General features: G+C 34.2%; 1 protein-coding gene across 1 annotated transcript in view; it reads left to right on the forward strand.

Annotated features, from left to right (window-relative positions):
* LOC137648680 (ras-related protein Rab-32-like) overlaps positions 1-1,866 on the forward strand; it is a 273,560-nt gene extending 271,694 nt beyond the window's left edge. Inside the window, exon 6 of the mRNA XM_068381692.1 lies at positions 1-1,866. This exon is cut by the window's left edge and continues 127 nt beyond it. The gene's annotated coding sequence lies outside the window, so the exon portion shown is untranslated.
* Positions 1,867-8,551: the final 6,685 nt, after the last annotated feature.

The following is an 8,551-nucleotide window of genomic DNA, read 5'->3' on the forward strand; positions in this document are numbered from 1 at the left end:
TGCTCAACAAGTTACCTCGTAACTCTTGCCTTTTAGCAACTGATATTCTGTCCAGGAGATCATCAGAAGGAGAGATCTTATCGGTTGGTTAATGCGTCAAGTGCATACACGAACTGGGGCATCTTTTGATTTGTGTTTTTTTCAGATACGAAAGCTGTGTGCTTGGATCTTAGAAGCGAGATAGCTGTTGATGTCGAGAAGTTACACCGGTTTGGATTGTACAACACTGTTCCCAGTTTCTTGATATTATTAACTGTTATAATCTTTAAGCCGTTGAAACGTACGTAGGTGTTTTGTATGTCGCATAAGAACTGCGCAAGACTACCCTGGGTCAAACGCACATACTTTTGCTCTGAAAGCCTCGTTTAGATGGGGGAGAGCATTACAAAATAGTATGTCGCATACTGGCTGGCGTTGAGGTGTTTGGTAATGAAGGAATAGAAGACATCCTGAAAAAATAAGCTTTCGTGTTCTGTTAATAACACCGCTTGCATGTGATTTTACAAGAAAATCCAACTATTTTGCGCCCTTTTTGTGCTTATAGCCAATATTCTGTACCATTAAATTCAATTAACAACGTAATATTTTTTTTTTCAATATGCATGACAGTCTTAAGCAATACATTAGTTAAGAAATAAGCTATACAAGTAACTGTGTGTATCTAAGTCATTATTTAAGGTCTTGTATGTTAGATATTTTTGGGTGGAAAGAAGAATTTTTATTATGACTTTCTTCTACGTTTTTATTTCATTGTGTTAATCAGGTGTGTTACCCAACATAGTAAGCAATTAGGAAATATAGGGATCAGACAGGCGAAGATGTGCTTTGTAATTAAGAAGAAAGATGCGATGGAAAATCAAGGTGCTTAAGTCTGGATTGACTTGTGGGTATTCTTCTGGTTTCTAGTGATCAGAGGCTTCTAGCTTGAAGCTATAGTATCTGGAAGTAAATAATTCGGCCACTGGGCCTGAAAGAATCATGTAAAGGGAACGTTTTAGCAATATTCTATTGCATTTTCGAAAAATCAATCATTTCTTGGCAATCTTTAACTACGAGCAAGAGTTCTACAAGTGTTTGATCCTTCTGAGAAAGGCTCAAGTAGCTGTGAAAGGTTAAACTGAATACAAAAAATGAAATGATCCTCTGTTATTTTACTTGTAGACCTAATCCTTACCTTGTGAACTTAGAGAAATGTAAATACATCATCAAAATAGAGGAAATCGTAGCCAAAGGACATTACGAAAACTTAGAGCTACCAACAATAGTTTTTTAACGAAAGCATACTGGCCTGTTTTCTTCCACTGAAACCTGAATCCTGTTGTAAAAGGAGGTAGCGCATACACAGAATTAGCTATTGTGCATATATGTAAGAATAGAAAGTTCCTCAATGGCATACAACAGTTAGACGGTCTAGAAGTACTATCACTGACTCGTTGCTAGTATCAGGGTGTCTCATTCTTTCCTACATTACTACACCTTACTTATTTGACAGTGGTTTTCTTCTGCGCCTTATGATTTTTAATGCCGTTTAGAGAGAGAGAGAGAGAGAGAGAGAGAGAGAGAGAGAGAGAGAGAGAGAGAGAGAGAGAGAGAGAGAGAGAGAGAGAGAGTCCTTATCCATCTAATAAGCTAGAAATGAGAATTGATAGACCGGTACATTTTAAGTTTAAAATTGTTCTTTTTCAGTAGATTGGAATACATAAAATAATTGTTCAATCTGCAGTAGTTGGGAGCCCTTATCTATTCTAATGGAGAATATTAAAGAAGGCAAATCATGATCATTATGCTTAGATACTTGACTGCAGACTAAGTGTAGAACAACAAAAACATTTCAAGTAAATAAACAAACCTAAAAAAAAAAAAAAACACATTGCAAACAAGAATAAGAAGTAAACACCCAGACTTTTAAAACTCCTAAAATGAAACAATCTTTGAAAGTTAAACTATACTCTGAGAGTGATATCCTCATCTGGCATTGTTAATAACTTTAATTAAAGTTAGAAAAAAAGCCTTTTGTAACATTTTCCATTATAGTTGCTATCAAGGGCAGGCAACTTTAGCATCCATTCACAGTACTGTACAACGATCCTTCTTCCCATAGAAACAGGTGGTGCCTTGGAGATTTTGTATTTTTGCACCTTTAACAACGTTTTTATAGATGAATGTAATTTAAGAAATCCTTATGTGCTAGGAGACGATTCATTCTGTAACATTTATGAGATAACTGTAGTCTAATGCTAATTCATAATACGAAGCAATTTACTAGAGGTTCCATGTAACACGTGTTTCAAATACATGCAAGATATTAATTATAGAGATGATCTTATTATTTGATATACGGGATATCTTAATCAGGGGGGAAATTAAATCATGTCTATGGCAGATACTGTATATCATCGTATGATTGATAATACCAAAGCTTTCATGAGACTTAGTCATTAAAGCTAAATGAAGTTAGTAGTTCCGCCAACGTTCTGCAATCAGAGTGATTAAGTGTTACGAAGAGACTGCTAATAGATCCCCGTGGATTTTTTGCACCAGTTGAGAAGACTTGTGAGAACTTGTGCCAAAAGAGAAACGGTTAAAGTTTATTCAGACGATCGCCTCAAATGTATGTACGATGATTTGATAATTCCACTAGATCAAAGTGTACCGTGAGCCCTTACAAGTGAGTTTCATTTTCCTTTAAATTTCTTTACATGAAAATAAATAGAGTGCTTTCGTGAAGGTCGGTCCGGTCGATATCGCATAACAAAATGCGCTCTATAGTGAAATCAAACAATTTTGTAGAAAATGAAAACAAGAATGTCATTTGGCATGATGACTTACATTCATGTTGCACTTCAAGTTTTATTTTATACAATATACTGTACGTCAATAAAGATTTCTTTTTTAACAAAACACCATCATTCAGTTTTGGTGGGCTATGAGATCAGTCTTAGCATTAAGCCTATAAAAAGCACACATTTTATTGTGCAAAACAGGACAATGGATTTTTTGTTGCTAAAAATAATTAGTACAACATATCACAAAAGTATTTGGTATTTAAAAAAAGTGAATCTTTATATATAGCATTTTATGATATGGACCAGCCTTTGAACAAGGATTTTAAGTAACTTAGAGTATACTCAAATGGCCGTTGCTGGTGGGTTGAACATGGCTTTCCAAACAACGTAATTTGGTTCTACCTGAAAACAAGATGATTTTCATTCAATTATTTTGGCACTATTACTCATCATATAATGGTGGTTGTTATTACAAACATTCTTTAAACTAACCAAAATAAGTTGAAGTTGAGACCTATGATATACCTCTAGTCGTCTTCAGAGTACAGCTGCATTAGACTGTAATGGATAATTGTACATTTATCCCTATCAAGTATTATGAACCAATAGAGTGAGTGAGAGAGATAATTGTTCTATCCAACAAATGTAAATACCATCTTGTCATTTTTGCTTGACTGTATGCCATTAACAATACTTATGCTTTGAAAAACATATTCCATGCTTGTGATATCAAATAATTTTTGATGCTTAAATATTAAATTACTTTTGATGCTTGGATTGACAAATAATTTCATGCTTAGATTTGAAATTACCTTTAGTGTCTAGAATGTCAAATCAATTTTGATTCTTAGAATAGCAAATTACTTTTAATGCTGAGATCAAATTGCATTTAATTTCTAGAATAACAAATCACTTTTGATAATTAAATGTCAAATTACGTTTGATGCTTAGAATGTGAAATTACTTTTGATATTCAGAATGACAAATTACTTTTGATCCTTAGAACGTCAAATTACTTTTCGAAGCTTAAAAATCTCTGAAGTTGGAAAAAAATATTGATAATGTTTTTATAAGATAATTTATTCCTATGGTTTAGATATGGAATTCTGGAGATATGGTAAACCTGAACCATACTCCTCTTGATTTTTTTATGTATCCGTGACAAGAATACTTTTGGCCAGGTGAGATTAGTTTAATTTCATTGGTACAGCTATGAGCCTATGAAATACTGTTTGCATACTTTTTTCTATTTTCGCACTTCAATACAGTAGAATCTATTTCTCGGTTAATGTGAACGCATTAATATCGTGCAAGGAAAAATTTAAACAACGTACTTTTGTATGAGTTGATTTGTTCCATTCATTTTATAAATTCATGTGTACTGAATTCATTTTATATAACCAGATTTTAATTGAATGTTAAACCGATATTTACTACCAGAAAAACTATAGTATTCGATTGGTACTTGATATTATTTTTTTCTTTTTTTTTTCTTCTTTTAGACGTGAAGTAGGCTACATTGTACATACAGTCCCAATGTTGGATCAAGTCGTGCACGGTCCGATGAGATATATAGTTTCAATTGTAAGAGATAAACTAAAATCACAAAATGAACGCGATAAACTATTATACTACAATAAATAAAAAAAACCCAAAGATGATAGTTATAACTATATGAAAACCATCTGAATTTTATTATTTATGTATCGCCCAAGGTACAACACATGAATATTATTATTACTATTACCAGCCAAGCCACAACCCTAGTTGGAAAAGCAAGATGCTATAAGCCCAAGGGCTCCAATAGGGAAAAATATCCCAGCGAGGAAAGGAAATAAATAAACGATGGGAACAAATTAACAATAAATCATTCTAAAAACAGTAACAGCGTCAAAATAGATATGCCATATATAAACTATTAACAACGTCAAAAACAGATATGTCATATCTAACTATAAAAAGACTCATGTCAGCTGATAGTATTACGCTTACAAATACTTCTCTATATTGTTATCTTGAAAAAAAAAAAAAAAAAAAGCTTGATAAATGTTATTTCAGCAGTTCAACAATCATTACTTTTTTATGAAACGTGGCAACTCCTACAGTGCATCAAATGAAAAACATGACTTTTATCTTTTTCGTATATCTAGTATATCTATTTTTGCACTGTTGGCTGATGTATCCAGATAACGGCAATCTTTTTTTTTTTCTTTTCATATCCCTATCGGTGTTTTTCGTATACCTATAGTCCATTTCTTTTATCGAGGCAGATTTGCACCGACTCGCAGGTGTGCCCTTTTAGCTCGGAAAAGTTTCCTGATCGCTGATTGGTTAGAATTATCTCGTCCAACCAATCAGCGATCAGGGAACTTTTCCGAGCTAAAAGGGCACCGCTGCGAGTCGGTGCAAAAATGCATCGCTAAAAGAAATTGACTATAGTTACAAGTACTCTCAAAGTGTGTAATAAAATTTTGTGTTATTGAAAAAAATAATGAGCGTGAATCACCCATTCTGAGACGTGTAATTAGAAAGAAATTATTAATGTTTCCACTGTCAATTATTCCTTCTCCAAAGCTTCTTCCGAGGTGCAACAACAAGGCCCTTCATTGCTTCAATGACAAATCTAAGTGGACATAATATGTTGTCTTTAGGTGTTGATTTATAAGGTCCTTAACTGAATTATATTTTCTTAATTTCTTACTAGGATTTGCATTGTATAAAAAGTATGTATATATAGGCCTATGTAGATCCGCATTCAAGGAACTGAAGATAGATTTCTAGTTTTTAACCGATTCTAAAGGGATTATTTTAATAAGATATAGTTTCTATTCGTGAAACAAATACTGTATTGGGGAAATAATCTAATGGGTCAGCTTATGACAGAATTAGCTAAGGTTATAAGGTTAAAAATTGTGAGTTATGCTAGGCATATCAATACTATATCAATTAAAGATTTACACATAGCACTCTAATTAGGTATCTTAAAACTTGGTTAATGACGAAAGATTAACGATGTTCATCAAATTTAATGGTAACTATTCTCTGAATAGGCCTACTCACTTATTAGGACGAACTTCACACTTTTTGGCCTATTCATTTGAGAAGGTGGTAAAAAAACGAGAACTTCCTTTAAACCTTCTTGTATATTTCTTCTTTTTTACTGTTTCCCTTTAAATCAGGTTGCAGTTTTCCTGTAGTCTTAATCAGAAACAATAGTTCTGCCCTGTTATTACCTACGCCAAGAAAGTTGGAAGGAGGTTATGTCTTATCCGCTGTTTGTGGGTGTGTGTGTGTTTGTGAACAACTTCCAGACCACAACTTTAATCGTAGAGTAATGAAACTTGCAGGTATTAACTGTTATGTAAATACCTGGAAATTATTAAATTTTGGAAGGTCAAAGGTCAAGGTCACAGTAGAGTAAAAGGTCGAGAAATAAGCTGCCACGGCGGAGGTCTGAGCTCTACTGCGTGTCTCACTTAACAAATATCATCACTCAATTACACAGGCCTTCATTCTAAATTTGAAACCTCTTCCGGATTCACAGCGTATGTTAATTCATTCCGCATTTCATGATCTCGTTCTCTTCAAGGCAAATACTGTAGATAGATTATAACAATTCAATGGCTTCTCCTATTTTCCACATTTTCTTCATGTTTCAGATGGTACACAAATGACAAGAAGTATTGGGAATGAATAGATTTCGTGAAAAAAAAAAGTGACTGAGGAGTAATCACTGCAATCAATTATAACCTTTTACAACTTCAATTTAATGCAGATTAACTTTATTTAAAGTTCACAGACGTAATTAAAGAAAGCTATAAGACTACTGTTGTTTAGATAAAGCTAGATAGTACCAGATATCATATGTTTAAGAAGATTCATGTTATATAACATTGGTAAAAAATCCTTACACTCAATTATTCCTATATCAGCAAGAAACATCAGTAAACAACCCACGAATAGAAAAGCAAATAGCCAAGTGAAAGGGAATTGCTTCTATAATGTTCGAAAAGCTCCGATACAAAACATTGCATAACATCCTGCAAATGTATATCAATGATGTCAGTGTTCTGCGTTCAAGCAAACATTTAGCCGTATAGGCTTGTCACCACTTTCTTGTGTCGTGAAATACTCTCTTCATTAATGTGTCTAACCATTACTTCACTAAGTCAAAAAATATTTTAGTATTCTTTTACCTCTTGATTTACCATCTATCACTTTTAGTTAACTTTCCACTGTAATACAATTAGGATTAATACAAGTAATCCTTTTCCCGCTCATGGCGATCAATGTGAAAAGACACAGAAAATAGTTACATGATTAAACACATAGAATACTGAATGAATATGCAAATAAATACACAAATATGAAAATATGTACATAGAAAAATATGTGACAGTAGGGCAACTTGAAATAGATTGATTCATTGTCTACAAATTGCAAGAGACGATCACAACACTACCAGGAAGACTATGACCGTTTACAATAATGACCGTCTCTGTTGCTTGAAGATAGACGAAGGTTCCACACTAAGCCATTCACATCATTCATAGATTTATCTCTCTTGGTGATGGGCACGGACTGGCAAAAACTAGCTTAATATATACTACCCAAACAGCAGTAAGGAAGATGAAACATCCATGGTGCAACGTTGGGTAAGATCATGGAATCTCAGCATGGTTGATCTGTATTCTGCTAGCTTACATTAGCCCCCATTAGGGGTGCAGGAGCTGAAAACCTAAGCAAAAATTCGTTTTTTAAATAAATTACACACAAAATGGAAGGACAGGACATATTGTAACAACGAAGATCTTAATTGGAATCAACAGTGTTTATCACATACTGTTTTACTTTACTGTCATTGTTTTTCAGACAATCATAATTTTGTTTTCTCATTGGTATGTTATGTTCTATGTTCAGTACGTTCTATTAAACCCTACCTTTAAATCCTCTTCCAAGGTTACTTCCATTATTCTTTTGCAACGGGAAAAAGCAAACATCCCAGTGTGAGTCTTCTTTCAGTCTGACACGAATGTATTTAATTTTGAGGTACCTTACGGCTCTTTTTGTTTAAAAATAAACTGAAATAATCTTGTGAAACGTTTCTTTTTTATGTTCACATTCCATCAAACGCTGCATTACACCCCATAAAATATGGAAGCAAATAATTCCTATGCTCTACTGTATATTTTTTCCTTCAAAGCGTTTATTATTCTCGCGTCACATTGTCGTTCATACCCTTTATGATAGCAAATGCGTTTATTCATTTATGACTGGCTTATATGTAATATTATGCCTATGCTAGGTATGAATATCGAAGTACTTAGTATCAAACTATCTTTTTCTATCGCTCATAAGGGTTGTGGTGACCTGCTTCGCACAACCCTGATTGGTGATCGCCAAACTGGGGTTCGAGTCCCGTTCAAACTCGTTAGTTCCTTTGGTGGCTGCAAAATCACCATCCCTCTGAGGTAAGGTTGGGGGTTTGGGGGAGCCTATAGGTCTACCTGCTGAGTCATCAGCAGCCAATGCTTGACCTCCCTGGATCCTAGCTTGGATGGAGAGGGGCTTGGGCGCTGATCATAAGTATATATGGTCAGTTTCTAGGACAATGTACTGCTTGCTTGGGCAATATTACTGTCCCTTGCCTCTGCCATTCATGAGAGACCTTTAAATCTTAAATCTTATAAGTAACAGAGGAAAAGGACAGGGCAATGTCCTGGAGACCAACAATATATTACATATGATCAGTGCTCAAACCCCAT

Source organism: Palaemon carinicauda, chromosome 10 (genome assembly GCF_036898095.1).
Source record: "Palaemon carinicauda isolate YSFRI2023 chromosome 10, ASM3689809v2, whole genome shotgun sequence".
Taxonomy (NCBI): Eukaryota; Metazoa; Arthropoda; class Malacostraca; order Decapoda; family Palaemonidae; genus Palaemon; species Palaemon carinicauda.